Source organism: Pteronotus mesoamericanus, unplaced genomic scaffold (assembly GCF_021234165.1).
Source record: "Pteronotus mesoamericanus isolate MK-2021 breed Mesoamerican mustached bat unplaced genomic scaffold, CSHL_Meso_final contig_64, whole genome shotgun sequence".
In the NCBI taxonomy this organism is placed as follows: Eukaryota; Metazoa; Chordata; class Mammalia; order Chiroptera; family Mormoopidae; genus Pteronotus; species Pteronotus mesoamericanus.
Genome location: NW_026555224.1, coordinates 6,011,101 through 6,029,636, shown reverse-complemented (window position 1 = coordinate 6,029,636; position 18,536 = coordinate 6,011,101). Strand labels below are relative to the sequence as shown.

Below are 18,536 nucleotides of genomic sequence, written 5' to 3'. Positions count from 1 at the left end.
CCCCCAAAGAGGCAGAAGAGGGGCGCGCAGGAACCAGACTGCCTGCGATTGAAACGCAGTCCACACAGGTGGTGGATCCTTGGCCGAATGGGTCACAGAAGTGCCCAGAGATCCCTGAGGAGATATTAGAAACTGAGGCGTTGGGGAAAGAACGGAAGGAGGAGCTGGGGAGTCCCGACTCCTTCTCCTTGCCGTAGTCTCCATTGCGCGGGAAGAGGCCACACCCCCAAAGAGCCAAAAGCCGAAAAGCACAATAGACACCCCCAAAACACTCAGTGCAGGCGCGCACACTTGCGCCGAGTGACCGGGGAGGGTTGGCGAGCGTGTATGTAACCCGCGCAGGCTGGCGAATGCTTGCACCGGCCAGCAAGGCCTCCCACAGATTAGCACCAATACGGCCTGCGAGGGAGTGCACAGAGGGGCAAGGGCAGGCGTAAATTGACCCGCCCGGCCCGTGATTGCGGAACGGCCCACAAAATTAGTAGAGCTGCCCAGAGTCCCTGGAGGAGAGACCACAGACAGGATTAACCGGAGAGTCCTGGAGCTGACTTCCTCCCATTTCTGGTCCCCATTTGGCGAGGGCAAGCAACGCAATCAAAGAGCCAAAAGCGGAGAAAATACACAAGAGAAGACCCTAAACTGACGGGTGCCACAGAGCTCGCCGGCCAGGGGGCCAGAGGAGTACGCGAGGTCGCGAATAAACCCGCTGGTCTGGGGCAAGCACATGCGAGCCCAGGCAGACGAGGGATCCTGCCGCGCTGGAAGTGCGCTCAAGGAGCCTGCATGAGAGTGCAGAGAGATCCCAAAAAATAGCCAGCCTTGACCGAAGGAGTCACAGAGCTGCTCCAAGCAGGAGTCAGACACAGACATTAGACTCCTGGAAGGCTGAAACAAACAACCCAAGATCCTATAGGGTCAAGAACTGACATCATCAGAGGCAGGCCCACAAAGCAAAGTAAAGGACAAAATTACTTAACAGACTCTCACAAAAATGGGAAGAAAAAGAAGTTCCCCCCAAATGAGAGGAAAAGGGGACTCCTCACAGAGAGAGCTAAATGAAATAGAGGCAAGGGAACTATCAGATACTGAATTCAAAACAATGGTTCTAAGGAAGCTCAATGAGCTCAGCCAGCTCAAAGCTAACTATGAGAAACTGCAGAGAAACTATCAGGATCTTACAGCAAACTATATCAGCCTGGAAAAGGACATAGAAACTATCAAGAAGACACAAGAGGATATGAAGAATACCATTTCTGAATTGAAGAAGACAGTAGAAGAAATCCAAAGCAGGCTGGATGAAGCTGAGGATTGAATCAGTGAGATAGAGGACAAGGTAGAAAGAAGCTCCCAGAAAGAACAAGAAATGGAAAAACGGCTCAAAAAGAATGAAGAGGCATTTAGGGAAATGCAGGACAACCTGAAACGCAATAATATCCGTATAATAAGGATCCCAGAAGGAGAAGAGGAGGAGCAAGGGATAGAGAACCTCCTCGAAAAAGTAATGATGGAAAATTTCACTAATTTGAGGAGAGAAAGGCTTTCATGGATCCAGGAGGCACAGAGGACCCCACTCAAGAGGGACTCAAGGAGGTCCACTCCAAGACACATCATCATTAAATTGGCAAATGTCAAAGACAAAGAGAATCCTCCAGGCAGCAAGGGAGAAGGAGAAAGTAACATACAAGGGGGCCCCGATACGCCTAGGAGCTGACTTCTCAACAGAAACACTACAAGCCAGAAGGGAATGGCAACAAATATTCCAAGCCATGAAAAGCAAGGGCCTACAGCCAAGGCTGCTCTACCCAGCTAGGCTCTCCATTAAAATAGAAGGGGAAATACGGAGTTTTCCAGACAAGAGAAGACTAAAAGAATACATCTCTACCAAATCAGCACTCCAAGATATGGTAAGGGGCCTCTTTAAGCAGATGAAGGAAAAGAATGAGAGAGAGAGGAACACAGGTACAAAGAAAAAAGATGAGTAAGTTTTTATCAGTAATATCTCTCAATGTGAATGGACTAAATGCCCCAATCAAAAGACACAGGGTAGCTGAAAGGATAAGAAAACGTGACCCACACATATGCTGCCTACAAGAGACCCACCTCAGAGCAAGAGACCTACACAGATTGAAAGTAAAAGGATGAAAAAAAATATTCCAAGCAAATGGGCATGAGAAAAAGGCCGGGGTTGCCATACTTGTATCAGACAAAGTAGATTTCAAAACAAAGGCCATAAAAAGAGACCCAAAAGGGCACGTTATAATACTTAAAGGAAGAATCTATCAAGAAGACATCAACATTGTAAACTTATATGCTCCCAATACAGGAGCCCCCAAGTTTATAAGGAAATTGTGAGATGACTTCAAAAAAGATATAGACAGCAACACACTGATAGTACGGGATTTCAACACCCCACTGTCAAAAATGGACAGATCTTCCAAACAAAACATTAATAAACATATTGCGGCGCTGAATGACACACTGAATCAAAGAGACTTAACTGACATATATAGAACCTTACATCCCAAAGAAGAAAAATACACATTCTTTTCAAATGCTCATGGCAATTTTTCAAAGATAGACCACATGATAAGAGACAAAGCAAGCCTCAGCAAATTCAGGAAAATTGAAATAATACCAAACTTTTTCTAGGACCACAAGGCCTTGAAACTCGAAATCAACCTCAAAGAGAAACTTCAAAAACTTGCAAACTCATGGAGACTGAACAGTACACTATTAAACAATGAATGGGTCAATAATGAGATAAGAGAAGATATCAAAACATTTCTGGAAAGACATGAAAATGAACAGACAACAGTCCAAAACCTATGGGACACGGCAAAGGTGGTCCTGAGAGGGAAGTTCATAGCAATACAGGCTTACCTAAAAAAGATAGAAACATTTCAAATAAAAGACCTAACACTACAACTTCAAGAACTGGAGAAACAACAACAAATAAATCCCAGAGCAAGTAGAAGGAAGGAAATAGTCCAGATTAGAGTATAACTGAATGACATAGAGACAGAAGGACAATTCAAAGGATCAACCAATCCAGAAGCTGGTTCTTTGAAAAGATAAATAAAATTGATAAGCCTTTAAGGATATTCATGAAGAAAAAAAGGGAGAGGACCCAAATTAATAATATCAGAAATGAAAGAGGAGAAATAACAACTGATACCACAGAAATACAAATGATCATCAGAAACTATTATGAACAATTCTATGCCAAGAAATTTGAAAATCTAGATGAAATGGACAAATTTTTAGGAAAGTATAATCTTCCAACACTGAAGGAGGAAGAAACAGAAAGCTTGAACAGACCAATAACAGCTGGGGAAATTGAAGCAGTCATCACAAAACTCCCAGCACACAAAAGCCCAGGGCCGGACAGTTTCACAGGAGAATTTTACAAAACATTTAAGGAAGAGCTAACCCCTGTCCTTCTCAGACTATTCCAAAAAATCCAAGAGGAGGGAAGACTCCCAGACTCTTTCTCTGAGGCCAGCATCAACCTGATGCCAAAACCAGATAAAGACCCTACAAAGAAAGAAAACTACAGGCCAATTTCGCTGATGAACACAGATGCTAAAATCCTCAACAAAATATTGGCAAACCGCATCCAGCAATACATTCAAAAGATTATCCACCACGATCAAGTGGGAGTCATCCCAGGCATGCAGGGATGGTTCAATATACGCAAATCATTAGACGTGATACATCACATAAATAAAAGCAAAGACAAAAACCACATGATCATCTCGACAGATGCAGAAAGAGCATTTGATAAGGTACAGCACCCATTTTTTATCAAAACACTCAGCAAAATGGGAATAAATGGGGCATTTCTCAACGTAATAAAGGCCATATATGAAAAACCTACAGCCAACATCATACTCAACGGGCAAAAACTGAAAGCTTTCCCACTAAGATCAGGAACACGACAAGGATGTCTGCTCTCACCGCTTCTTTTCAACATCGTATTGGAAGTCCTAGCCACAGTGGTCAGACAAGAGAAAGAAATAAAAGGCATCCAAATAGGAAAGGAGGAAGTAAAGGTATCATTGTTTGCAGATGACATGATAGTGTACATAGAGAACCCTGTAGCTCTACCAAAAAACTCCTCAACCTAATTAGTGAATTTGGCAAAACAGCAGCATACAAAGTCAACATTCAGAAATCAAAGGCATTTTTGTACACCAGCAATGCAATAGAAGAAGAAGAATCAGAGAAAAAATACCATTTAATATACCAAAAAGAAAAATAAAGTACCAAGGCATAAATTTAACCAAAGACGTAAAAGACCTGTATGCAGAAAACTATATAACATTGAAAAAAGAAATTAAGGAAGACACAAATAAATGGAAGCATATACTGTGCTCATGGATTGGAAGAATTAATATCATCAAAATGTCCATACTACCCAATGCAATTCATAGACTCAACACAATCCCTATTAAGATACCAATGACGTATTTCACAGAAATAGATCAGACATTTCAAAATTTATATGGAACCATAAACGACCCCGAATAGCTGCAGCAATTTTGAGAAAGAAACACAAAGTAGGAGGGATCACAATACTGGACATCAAACTCTACTACAAAGCCACTATACTCAAAACAATCTGGTACTGGCACAAGAACAGACCCATAGACCAGTGGAACAGAATAGAAAGACCAGAAATAAGCCAAGGTCTCTACGGACATCTAATATTTGACAAAGGGGGCAGAAGCATAAAATGGAGAAATAATAGCCTCTTCAACAAATAGTGTTGGGAGAGCTGGACGGCTACATGCAAAAAATTGAAATTGGATCATCAGCTGACACCATACACAAAAATAAACTCAAGATGGATAAAAGACTTAAATATAAGTCCAAACACCATAAAAGTCCTAAAGGAGAACATTGGCAGGAAACTCTCAGATATCCCATGCAGCAATTTTTTCACTGATATGTCCCCTAAAGCAAGGGACATAAAGGAAAGAATAAACAAGTGGGACCTCATCAAAATAAGAAGCTTCTGCACGGCTAAAGAAAACATCAGCAAAATGAAAAGGGAGCCAACCCTATGGGAAAATATATTCGCTAATGATACATCAGATAGAGGTTTGATCTCCAAGATATATAAAGAACTCACTCGACTCCACTCCAAGAAGACAATCGATCCCATCAAAAAATGGGTAAAGGACCTGGACAGATGCTTTTCCAAGGAGGAGATACAGAGGGCCCAGGGGCATTTGAAAGGATGCTCAGCATCACTAGCCATCAGAGAAATGCAGATAAAAACCATCATGAGGTACCACCTCACACCGGTCAGAATGGTCATCATAAACAGATCCACAAACAACAGGTGCTTGCGAGGCTGTGGAGAAAAGGGAACCCTAGTCCACTGTTGGTGGGAATGCAGACTGGTGCAGCCACTGTGGAAGGCGGTGTGGAGTTTCCTCAAAAAGCTGTAAATGGAACTGCCTTTTGATCCAGGGATTCCCCTGCTGGAAGTATACCCTAAGAACACCAAAACGCCAATACAAAAGAACCTATGCACCCCAATGTTCATAGCAGCACAATTGACAATAGCCAAGTGTTGGAAGCAACCTAAGTGTCCATCAGTAGATGATTGGATCAAAAAATTATGGTACATATACACAATGGAATACTACGCAGCAGAAAGGAAAAAAGTACTAAACTTCGCGACAGCATGGATGGAACTGGAGAGCATTATGCTAAGCAAAATAAGCCAGGGGGCGAAAGACAAATACCATATGATCTCACCTATAAGTGGAACCTAACCAACAATACAAAGATGCAAGGAAAATATGACCAGCAACACTGAAAGGAAAAGAAATCAACAGAGACAAGAGGGAGGGAGGGAGGGGCGGGCAGGGAAAGGGAAGGGAAGGGGAAAGTCAAGGAACATATAGCAAAAACTCATGGTCAATACCAAAGGGGAAGAGCTGAGGGAGGGAAGGAGGGAGGGGGCAAGGGAAAGTGGTAGGGGGGAGGCAGAGACAAATGTATTTAAAAATGAATAAATAAAGGGGAAAAAAAAGGACAGATCAACTTAAGAAAAAGAAGCAAAAGAGAAGAGTCTCACAAATAATGGGAAGACAAAGAAATACGCCCCACTCAAAGTGAAAGGAGCAATCACCAGAAAGAGAACTAAATGAAATAGAGGCAAGTAAACTATCACATATTGAGTTACAAACTACGGTTCTAAGGAAGCTCAATGAGCTCAGTGAGCTCAGAGAGAATTACCAAAAACTGCAGGGAAACTATGAGGAACGTACTGCAAACTATATCAGAATGAAAAAGGACATAGAAACTATCCATAAGAGACAAGAGGAAATGAAGAATACAATTTCTGAATTAAGAACGCAGTACAAGGAATCAAAAGCAGGCTCAATGAAGCCAAGGACAGAATCAGCGAGCTGGAGGATAAGGTAGAAAAAAGCTCCCAGAAAGAGCAAGAAAATGAAAAAAGACTGAAAAAGAATGAAGAGAGGTATTGAGGGAAATGCAGGACAACATGAAACGTAATAATATCCCTATAATAGGGATACCAGAATGAGAAGAGGATGAGGAAGGGATAGAGAATCTGTTTGAAAAATTCATGATAGAAAACTTCCCTAATTGAAGGAGAGAAAAAGTCACACATCCAGGAAGCACAGAGGGTCTCATTCAAGAGGAACCCAATGAGGCCCACTCCAAGACATATCATCAGTAAAATGGCAAATATCAAAGACAGAGAATCCTAAAGCAAGCAAGGGAGAAACAGGTAGTAATATATAAGGGAGCCCCAATAAGGCTATCCGCTGACTTCTCAACAGAAACCCTGCAAGCCAGAAGGAAATGGCAAGAAATATTCCAAGTCATGAAAAGCAAAGGTCTGCAACCAAGACTGCTCTACCCAGCAAGGTTCTCAATTACAATGGAAGGCAAAATAAGGAGTTTCTAGACAAAAGACGGTAAAAGAATACACCTCCACCAAATGAGCACAGCAAAATATGCTAAAGGGACTGCTTTAAGATGAAGAAAAAGTTTCTATCAATACCCAGTTCCTTTCAGAGTTCCTAATACTTGATATTACCAATATTTTTAATACTCATTAATCTGATTGTGACAATGATGTTATTTTAATTGTTACTTTACTATTTGTTGACACTAAACCTCTTTTAGTATATTTCTTGCCTATTTCTATTATTTAAAAAAAAGCTTTAAATGACTTCTTGTTATTCTTTATCCATTTATTGATTAAAGGTTGTAGAACTTTTTTCCCTAAAAAGGAAAAAAACCCTATTAACCATGTTTTTAGATGTGCTGCAAATACTTTTCTATTCTATTCCTTGTCCTTTAACCTTTTTTATATGTATATTACTATATACTTAAATGTTTAATATAGTCATATTGTCAATATTTACTTTATAACTTCTGGGATTGAATATTTTACTTCAGGTCATGAAAAATATTAGTTCTATTTTCTTCTAAAACTCCTTATATTCTACATATTGACTTTTAACTCACCTGAATATTTCTTGTATAATGTGTGAAACAGGGCTCTATATTTGTTTTATTTCAAGTAGTAGTGGTCCATGCACCTTATTTGTTGAATAAGCCTTATTTTACCCATTGATTTGAAATATCAACTTAATCATATATTATATTGTTAGATATATATGTTTGTCTTGAGAATGCTCATTATATTTCATTGATCTACTTGATTATTTCTGTGCTGATGTCATGTTGGTTTAATTGCTGAGACTTTATAATGGTTTTAAATTTTTAATATTTTATAATTAACTTTGACATCTAAAAAAATTAATAAAATCAATCTGCATTTAAGAAAGAAAGAAGAGAGAGAGATGGAACTCCTACCTTTTGTGACAATATGGATGGAACTGGAGAATATTAAGCTAAGTGAAATAAGCCAGTTGAAGAAGGACAAATACCATATAATCTCACCTATAAGGGGCCTCTATTCAACAAAATAAACTAACGAACAGAATAAACCACAGGCACGGAAACATGGAGCAGACTGAAAGTGACCAGAGGGGATGGAGAAAGAGAACAATGGTGGAAAGAAGGGAAAGGGACTAGACAAAGAACATGTACAAATGACCCATGGACGTGGACAGCAGAGTGGGAACTAACTGTGAGAGCCGGGGGTAGGGGTGGGATAGGTGGAGGAGCGCAAAGGGGTAAAAATTGAGACAACTGTAATAGAATAAACATGATTTATAAATTTTTAAAAAGTCAATTAAAGTAATAAATAAATAAAGAGAAGGGAAAATAAAGAAAAAATAAAAAACAAAATACACAAACAGCAAAACAGAAAAGGAAAGAAAAAATAACAACTGTAAATGTTTAGAATACAATGCTATGACAATTACCTAAAACTTGAACATAATCCAACCTCATTTTATAAAGAGATTTGCTGAAGGCATTCTTTTAAAATGAAATGCCAAAAATGAATTTAATCACTCAGAATTTAGATACAAGACTTTGAAAAAAGCTTCAAGTAAATTTTTTACCATCTATATATATATCAAAGTACCTCAAAAAATCTTGTCTTAGTTATTTGTAGTAAAAGAATGCTCATAAGTCACCACCAGTCTTTTTATTCATGAAGCAACACTTCTGCTAACTTGTATTCTAAATCAAGAACGGATCTCATGTTAAAGAGAAACCCAGCAACTTTTCTAAATCATCTGAAGTTAGAAGGAACAATATGATGATAAAATATCAGAACAGAATTTTTACCACCTACAAGAGTGTTCTAATTAAATTTAGCCATCAGCCAACATGGAGAGCTTACTAATTGTGAGAAGAAACCCAAACAGCAGCCCCCAAATTATATTTGGCAAGACTTATATCCACAGAGTGTAATCTATTTTCACTTGTGCCATTGTTTAATGCTTTACTACTGTTTCAGTGACATTTACAGTCATTACAAAATTCAGATGGAATAAAAGGGTATACTTCTCCTGTGAGTCCTCCAGCCTATGGTATTCTTGTCTCTTGGGGCAATCAATGACTAGTTTCTTGTGTGTCCTTCCCAAAACTATAGGAACATACATGTATATTTTACCATTAAATCCTACATTTGATATGTGCAATTAGAATATGAAATTCATCATGCAGCCAGACACAGTATATCACGGAAGTAAATTTTCACAACAGATCACTATTACAGAGATGTTATATGACATTACAATAGTATACAAGTGAATATTACATAAAAGGGAATTCCCAACAGTATACTAACTACTACAAAACTGATCACTATCTACTCCTTCTGTAGCTTTGCTTATGCAAAGTTATAGCCTGAGGTAAGATATACCTATATTAGTAAGTGTTTGTAATTTGGTTTGATTATAGCTACCACCTCATTCTATAAGAAACTGTCAAACCTTTGCTCCTGCTGAAGAAATTATCTGCATGACAATTTTAGGCAGAGGTATAAATGTATTTTAAAACAAGACCCCACTCCCCTCTCCACCATCGAAACTAAAATGGATGATTAACCCAAGGAAAACCAATATACTTCTTTCTAGTCACATATGAAATGATTTGGTATGATCACTCTGCCCTACCCTGGATTCCCTTTCAGGGATGTGAGCAGATTTTAAGGAAGGGTGTCATTCAGTGGTCACAAATAAAGTAAACACAGAAAGGATGAGAGAGTGATCAACTGAACTAGGTATATTGACAAACATACCAAGGGTGAAAATTGGAAAGAATTCTTCATTAAATACAATTAAAAAATGAGGCACATTCAACTTCTAAAATTCTGTTTCTGACTTTTATATGAAACTCTGTATATGACTGAAATGCATAGATGTCAGTAAAATTATTTTATAAAATGTAATTTCAGAACAGATGAAGCCATTTAAAAGTTCAGAATTTAATTTAATATCAAATTAAATACCTGTAAATTATATGATTCTAATAATATGAAAGAATGCAAAAATATCAAATGTCCTATGCAGGAAACATCACATATCAAAAGAGCCAAAGAAATGCAAAATCCAATCAAGTACACATGCTGGCAGGAAGCTGCAGATTTCAGTGTGTAGCAAAAAACCAGGTAAATAAACCTTGAAAATAACATCTTTAGCTCATGATATATATGGTGATTATAAAGTCTTTAGTATGAGTTAAGAGCAGTGCAAAGACTGCTCTGATATTGGTAGCTCTGGGTTTCATGTCTGATCAAAACCTCTGCTCAGAAAAGTAAGAAAAAAAAACCCAAAACACTCAGTTGCCTGGGATGGTAATTTCCTTACTGAGAAGACATCTTTGAACTTTAGGAATATTTAGAATTAAGTGATTTGGAGAGTTCCACTTCCAATGATACAAGCAAAACTGACAAAACCTATTTTTAAAAAAACAACCATTCAAAGTCTGGAAATTGTCCTAACAGCATATTTGAGTAAAGAAATATTATTCAAGGATATCTACTAAAATTTGATATTGGGACAGTTTATGGCATTTGAGCCATAACCCATTTCCTACCTTTCCCCAGCTCAGGTTGACAGAAGCTCCATCCCAGGTAGCTGTGGCCAAGTGAATGGAGCTCCCTTTCAGCTCTTAATCAAGGCTTACTGCATGTCACAGAGAAAGGTAAGTCATCAACATTTCTCATCCCTTCAACTCCAAATTAAACAGGCTAAATTCCTGGTGAGTGTGGCTAAGAGATCAGAGGCTCCAGTCCTCCACCCAGTCTCCACCTATAAAACAGAATCTTTACCAGTGTAGTAGGCTGAGATTGCTGGGGCCCCACTGTCCTCACTGGATTTTTTTCACAGGATACCAGAAGCAGCAAGTCAGAGGCTACTGCCCAGTCCTATGCCCAGAACGGTGCTCAGAGATTTTACCCTGAAGGACAGGTAAGAGCTCTGAAGCTCTCCCAAGTAACTCACTTTATATGAAACAGAGTGTGAGGAAGTTCAACACTAAGGGTGCCTTAAAAACAATAACTCCTCTTCATTAAGAGCAACAAGCTAAATCATAAGCCAGCTAGTTCATCAGGAAAAAAACAGAAATAACTAAGAAGAGCACACCTGCAATCAGAACAAACCTCAAAGAGTAGCCACAAAAACTACCCCTACCAGAATTTAATATCAGACTACTGAGCAATTTATGCCCTAGGGTACCACACCAAAACACAGAACAGTAATCTGGTAATTAGTGGAGTCTAATGAGCAGGAGGTCAAAAGAAAAAGGCAGCTTTCAGAGAAAGATCTGGAAGAGACACTCAAAGAGAATCCTGTTAAAACTTGGTCAATAAAACAAAAAACCTCTGAATTATACACTTTAAAAGGATAAATGCCATGGTGTATGAATCACATTTTAATAAAACTTATTTAAAAAAATGTAAAATGCAATGGGAAAAGAATGCTCAACCTAATTAGTAAGAGAGGAGCATTTTTATCACAATTTGACATTATGTTATCTCAGCGTGAGTTTCCTTCCTACAATGTAACACACATGAGGGTAAGAACTTGGCCTACTTTTTTCACTTTTATATCCCAGCCTCTAGCATAGTAAGCTATCAATAAATACTGCTAAATACATGAAGAAATACCTGAATGCCTTCTCCTCCTACATAATTTCTTATCCTACCCCTTCATTTTCTTACATATCAAATGTTGATCTCTCCTTCACTTCCTCTCTAATTCTTAAGCAGTTTCTATTATAAATGAAATTTAGTCTCAGGTCTTCCTTTGTTATAATTTGTGATCATTCTAGTAAGCAACACCTGAAAAGGCAAAAATATTTACTAGTAAAAAAACAGCTAAGCACTTTATGTGTAAACACTGTAACCGTGATTTAAGCTAAAACTGTTTTAGCTTATGCTTTGACATGCTCATAAAACATCATTGCCTATTTATAAAGCATGTCTCCTTTATTAACCTAAGTCTAATTACTTTACCTCAAACTAATAAAACTATAGCTCTTTAAAACATTTTGCATTACAACTTATCAATTTTATATTTAGCAAATTACTTTACAATATGAACTTGTGCTTATTTGTTTGTACTTTAAGAGCAAGTTTCCTCATACATTCCTCTCCCACAGTGGTCTGCATACACTATGCTGGTGATTAGCTGTTCAAATGTTACACCTCCTCTTAACAAACTAGTGGATAAGTGTACAATAATTGCTCTTCTCATTCTAAAGTCTTTTTCCAAAGAACAAAATTTCTTCTTACATCCAAACTTAACTCCTAAAGATTTAAACACTTCAAATTGATAATGGATTAAATAATTTATAAATTCAGCAAATTTTTATTCAGATATTTACTGTACACCTAGCTATGTGCCAGATACTAAGCACATAGGACAATAAAACAAAGATTCCTACTTCATGGAGCTTATTTGTTCTCAATGTGCCAGAAAATTCCTTCCTTCCTTTGAACTATTATGGTTAACAGAAGGGGAAAAAAAAACCCAGTTTTTTTCCCCAAAAAAAAACTATATATCAAAACATTATTTATAAAGAATGAACAATCATTTTTTTAAAAATCAAACTACTTCTAGAATTTGTATAGATCTAAAAAAGAAAAATTGGGTATAGGTTTGGGGAATAACGTACTAAGATATATCACTGGCAATGTCATTGGCTTGCTATATGATCTTGAGCATGTCACAAGTCTTCCAATTTCCTCCTTCATAAAACTAGTAACAAAGCACTAAGAAAGTTCTGGGAAATAACTGCTGCATGAATTGTAAACAAATATTATAAAATTGTAATCATTTATGACTATCATTTTTCAGCTACTATATAAAAACATGACCAAAGAGCTGAGCTTTTTCCCTCTTCCACATATATAATAAATTGGAAATGCATTGTACATACTGTTTTCCATCACTGTGGTTTATCTTCTTTAAAATATACACAGCCCAATTATATTCTTAAAATATAAATAAAATTTTCAAATAATTTCCCTGAGGGAATTTTATAAGTTTCTTTTCTTTTCTCATTAATGATTATAGGAATAAATATGTAGGATTCTTGTCAAACTAAGATAGGCTGGCTTCTGAAGTGAATGTTGTAACACAAGGGTAATCTGTCACTCTTAGCATGCCATCTCTGACATCCTGTAGGCAAATGAAATTATAGCTGGCATATGACTAGAAATGCTCGAACCTACAAAAAACATTTTTCAAAAATTTAATTAAATTTCTTACATAATATTCACTGAAAACTATTTTTCTCATAATACTAATTTTAATTAAGAAAATCTCACACCCTTGCTGATGTTGCTCAGTTGTTGAAGCGTCTTCTCATACTCCAAAAGGTTGGGGGTTCAACTCCTAGTCAGGACACATAACTAGGTTGCAGGTTCACTCCCCAGTCAGGGCACATATGTGAGGCAACCAACAGATGTTTCTCTCTCACACCTCTATCTGTCTGTCTGACTGTCTCTCTCTCTCCCTGCCTTTCCTTTCTTCTCTAAAATCAATAAACATATTTTAAACTTTATTTTTTTAATATGAATTTGTTTAATGAATTAATGAAAGGATGAATATTACATTATGATTCAGAAAACAAACAATTCTCAATATTCTGGGCTTTGGTTTCCCTTCAAATACTCTCCAGTTCTTTTTTTTTTTTTTAATTAATTTATGTATTTTTCCAAATACATTTGTCTCTGCCTTCCCCCCACCACTTTCCCCTGCCCCTCCCCCCTTTTCCCTCCTTCAATCCTTCCCCACTTCGGTTTTGTCCATGAGTCCTTGCTATATGTTCCTTGACTTGCCCCTTCCCTTCCTTTTCCCCTACCCACCCCTCCTCCTTCCCTCTTGTCTCTGTTGGTTTCTTTTTCTTTCAGTGTTGCTGATCTTATTTTCCTTGCATCTTTGTTTTGTTGGTTAGGTTCTGCTTATAGGTGAGATCATATGGTATTTGTCTTTCGCCCCCTGGCTTATTTCACTTAACATAATGCTCTCTAGTGAAAATCTCACATAGACAAACTGTAAGGATTAGTGAATGGATTTGTAAGAATTACTATTTTAAAAGGATTTCTTTTACCCACTAAAAATAAAAGCAAGCGTAGAACACAGAAAAATAGTGTACCTCATTTCCAAATACTCAACAAAATTTTATAGTCCCAACAGAGTGAAAAAGCAAAGAACAAAGAATTTCATGTCTTCATTAAGTTGAATAGAGACACTCCATTATACATAAAAATGCTAATTTGGTAATTTCAAAACAAGCTTTGAAAAACTAAATACCATCGTGTCCTCTACTGTCATTTTAAAGAAACTTAATCTCTTTAATAAACTAGTTTTTACATTTCTGAAACTATATTCAGTATAACAAATTAAAAAAAGAAACTGCTCTTCTTAATTAATATAATATTATAGTAAACTTTCACCTCATAAAAAGAAGAAAAATAGGTAACTTCTCTGTCTGATTGCTTCAAATATAATTAAAAATAGTAACCCCCAAAATGTTTTTCTCACTATATTATTCTGTTTTATAACTGCCTTCAGGAATAGAAGATGGATAAGCTTAGAACATAAAATCGTATTTTAGGAAAGGAAGCAACTCTATAAAGGGAATAAGTATTTTTAGTGAGACCTTCAGAGACCTGTGCCCCAGAGCATGCCTAAAGCAGTGATCTCCAAAGTGGGTTAAATAAAATGACACATTGGGATGCAAAAGAAAATATCAACACCCCCTCCTTGGGTTGGTATATTAGATGATAATGAATAAGGATATGTGGTATCCTGACAGGAAAGGAGAAGTTTCATAACATGGAGTGTTAACAACGGCACTCTCAAAGAAACTATATACCCCACGAAGAATCTATACTGAGGAAAGTCAAATTACACAATCACAATGACCATGTACATGACAGAGCTGTTTCTTTCTTAATCCTAGTTCAAACTCTTCATTAGAATTAAAAATCTAATCAGATATGACAATAACTTTAAAAAGTAGAAATTATAAAGGTCAATGGTACTGTAGAATCACACCTCACTATCAATTATGAACCTCACCATAATGATATATTAATGCCTCAAAATAATGGATAACGATAGTATAACTCCATCACAATTAGCAAGACATTTTTTTAATCCTCAACCAAAGACATTTTTTTCATTGCTTTTAGCAAGAGAGTAAGAGAGAGAGAGAAACATCAATTGGTTGCCTCTCATACGCACCCAAGCTGGGGATCAAACCTGCAACTGAAGTATGTGCCCTGACTGGGTATTAAACCTGCAACCTTTTGGTTATGGGACAATGCTCCAACCAACTGAGCCACACTGGCCAGGGCAAGACACTTTTAAATAGTTTATTTCATATTATCTCTTCCTTTTGTATATCTATTTTTGTGTATGTTTTATGAGGCACATCAAGTATTAATATATAAGAACTGTATATAATCACAGATAAATATGTAGTATACCTATTAGAATTACATCCTGTTTTAAAAAATCAACTATAGTATATAATCAAAATAATTTAGAGTTCACTGGCCTAGAGATACACTTGTCTCTTCTACAGGAGCTATAATTAAGAAAAATTTTAGTAAGTGTTACTACACTTAAAGAAGCCTTCAGAGGAACCAGATGCTTGAAAACAAAAACCTTGTGTACAGAGAGATGGCTATAAACAGCAACTAAATGAAGCCCCTAAAGTCAGTGTAAAAGTGACAGATCAACAACTGAGGAGCTTATCGTAAAGCAATCAGCTATACTGTTTTGCTATTATTTACTTTCTCCTCTTCTATATAAATGTAAATATAAAAACAGCAAACATCTTTCTTTTTTTTCAAATAGTCATATTTATTACCTTTACAGTTAATTATCTCTACCCACTGTGGCATTTAATTTTTCATCTGTTACCTATGCTCCATATGCTCCATATGAAAGCAGCACTAGTGCAAAGATAATTAAGGCGGGGAAAGGAAATTTTAAAGTAAATCTCTATCCAAATACAATAAAAGAGCAAAAAAGAAAAATGCCCACAAACATTTGCATTCTTATGCCCATGTTATTTTCAAATCGCCTTCTGCTACTAACATAACAAGTAGAAGTGGTAAAACTCTAACCTAATAATCTATACAAAAAAGGAGTCAATTTACCTCAGGAACTCACAATACACTGCAATATACTCAAATGGTGAAAAGATATAAATTCATTCAGAAATGCCATACCACCTGGCTAGCAATATAGTCTCTTGAATAATTACATTAAACATATTACTACAGAATGTACCAAGAAGTGGAGAATAATACTGTATTTGTAAACTGTGAATAACAAAACAAGAGGTCCAACAAAGCTCAAGTCCAAACTGTAATTACACGATGGATATGTTGAAAGCAATCAAAATGTACAAAAATGTGACAAGTAATCCAGATGTTTTAGAAAACAGAGCCTGTTTGTCTCAGATTATATCCAGTCTCATCTGGAAGGTTTCCGATAAGCCTGTTACATACAGTGTATTTCCCTCCTGCTGATAAGAAGCAGCTTGTAGAGATCCATAAATTTCTTAAGGAGTGAGTCTGTTTGTCAATATTGATAACTCCATAGTTGCCTATTACATTCACTGCTCTGAAAACTGAAAACTCATAACAAAAATGTTTTTCCAAATTCTTTACCTGTTTTTCAAGTTTTAAACCAAAGGAAAGTTGGAATGCATTGCTTCCTGTCATCAACAGGCATTTCAAAAAGAGGATAATTAACCAAAATCAAGAGTTTTGGTCAAGTTAGTAACAGACTTCCCCTTTGTTCTAAATCCTTTCATAATCCTTTTTTTCCCAATTTTTCCAATATGGACTGAATTTTACAAACAGTCTCTTTCCTGGCCTGTCAGACAGAGTCCTGGCCCTCAGTTTCAACTGAATCGAGTTCTAAAAATTCCTTGGTTAGGATCTCTTCTAGAAGCCAGTATGCTTTGTCTGTCTTTTTTCCTACAAACTCTTCTACTTCTTGCTCAAGATGCTGGACCTTCTTCAGCATTGTATGATTCTTTTAATACTTGGGGGAGTACCTTCATCTGAAGGTTAACTGTCTTCACGAAGATTATTAACTCTGCTCTTGATTGCTAGGGTATTGATTGGTGGCGTTCAGCTGAGGCTCAGCATTATACTGAACTCAGGAATCCAAAAGATCTGAATTATCACTGTTCATTGTTCCCGAGGACTCCTACTGATGGACACTGGAAAGAAAGTTGTGCTGGTTCATGCCCTGATCTGATTGGCTATAAGGGTATGAGGAATCCTTGGGCTGCTGGGGCGGTGGTGAAGGAGGTGGCTGAGGGGCCACTGCTAGGCCATGGTGAAATACTTTCAATTATGTAGAGATTTCTAGGTGGTGCTGAGGGCACAGCTGAAAGCCAAGGGTAACAGGTTCCCATTTCATAAGCGCCAGAAGAAGCCCATGAGTCCTCTTAGGGTCATATAGATGGCCCTGTGAAGCAGGATATCCTGTAACCTGCCCTCTAAGACGAGGTACTTCAGCCTGGCAGTCCTGCTAAGGATACATCCAATGAGAGACTGGGGTTGGGCTGTCGCCAGGTGAACAGTAGGTGCTTGGAACCTCTGTGGAGTAATTGGTCTGAAAATATCCAGGTGTATAATAAGCCCCAAAGTATGAGGCAGTATTTGTCCCAGGGACAGTGGGATATGGTGGGCCATATGCTCTATGTAAGATTCAAACTCTGGCCTTGTATTGTATTTCCAGTCTTACAGGATATATACTTGAGTAAGGAGTCCTAGATCAAGCAGGAGAATTCCAGTAGTTAGAATTATAGCTAAGATATGGTGGCTGCTCCTGGTGGCCTGCTCCAGCTTGACCCTGCTCCATCCAGGTGCCTCCAAATGGGTAGTAGCCATCACCACCTCTACCTTCTCCCAGCCAGGTGGTCTTAGCCGGACCGCCTCCCACATGCTTCAGGAAATGGGACGGTGGGGAGGTTCAGGGTGAGGAAGGTATAAAGGTGGAAGTGGGTGCACAGGCACACCTCCAACCCCAGGCCCATAGTAGCAGCCATAAGACAGACTGTCACTGGGGCTGTAGCCCGAATACCTTAAGGCCGACATCCAGCAAACATCTTGCTTAATAGAAAATATAGTTGATCACTCTTTCCTCTGCAAACTCATGTTTTATATTTTCATAATTTATCTTAAATACTAGTTATTTAGGTATGTTTTTCTCTCACAGTCAACTCACTATAAATTCTAGGGAAAAAATTTCTTGTTTATTTTTCTATAACCAAATTGTGTACTTACTGGATATTGGTTACTAAATAAATAATGACTGAATGAATAAAGACTTTCCACATGATTTATCAAAATGAGCTTCCAGGTCCATGCATAGCAGAATTCTATGCTCCTTATCCACTGGTCAACTAAAGGGAACAGCATAAATGTCCACCATGACAATCAAGAAGTCAAAGGTTAAAGTGGTCCAAAGGCCAGCTATCCCCTCAGTAGAAATATTTCATAAAGAATAGCATATAATAGAGGGACCATGTTACTAAGAAATATTTTCCTTTTTCTTTTAACCTTACCCAAGGACATTTTT

The 18,536-nt window shown here is 37.5% G+C and overlaps 1 protein-coding gene and 1 pseudogene across 1 annotated transcript in view; both read right to left on the bottom strand.

The window, feature by feature from the left end:
• LOC129076788 (tRNA-uridine aminocarboxypropyltransferase 2-like) overlaps positions 1-18,536 on the bottom strand; it is a gene marked incomplete at its 3' end in the record, with an annotated part of 105,806 nt that overhangs the window by 71,253 nt on the left and 16,017 nt on the right. The window lies entirely within an intron of this gene.
• On the bottom strand, positions 16,743-18,052 carry LOC129076758 (BAG family molecular chaperone regulator 4-like; annotated as a pseudogene).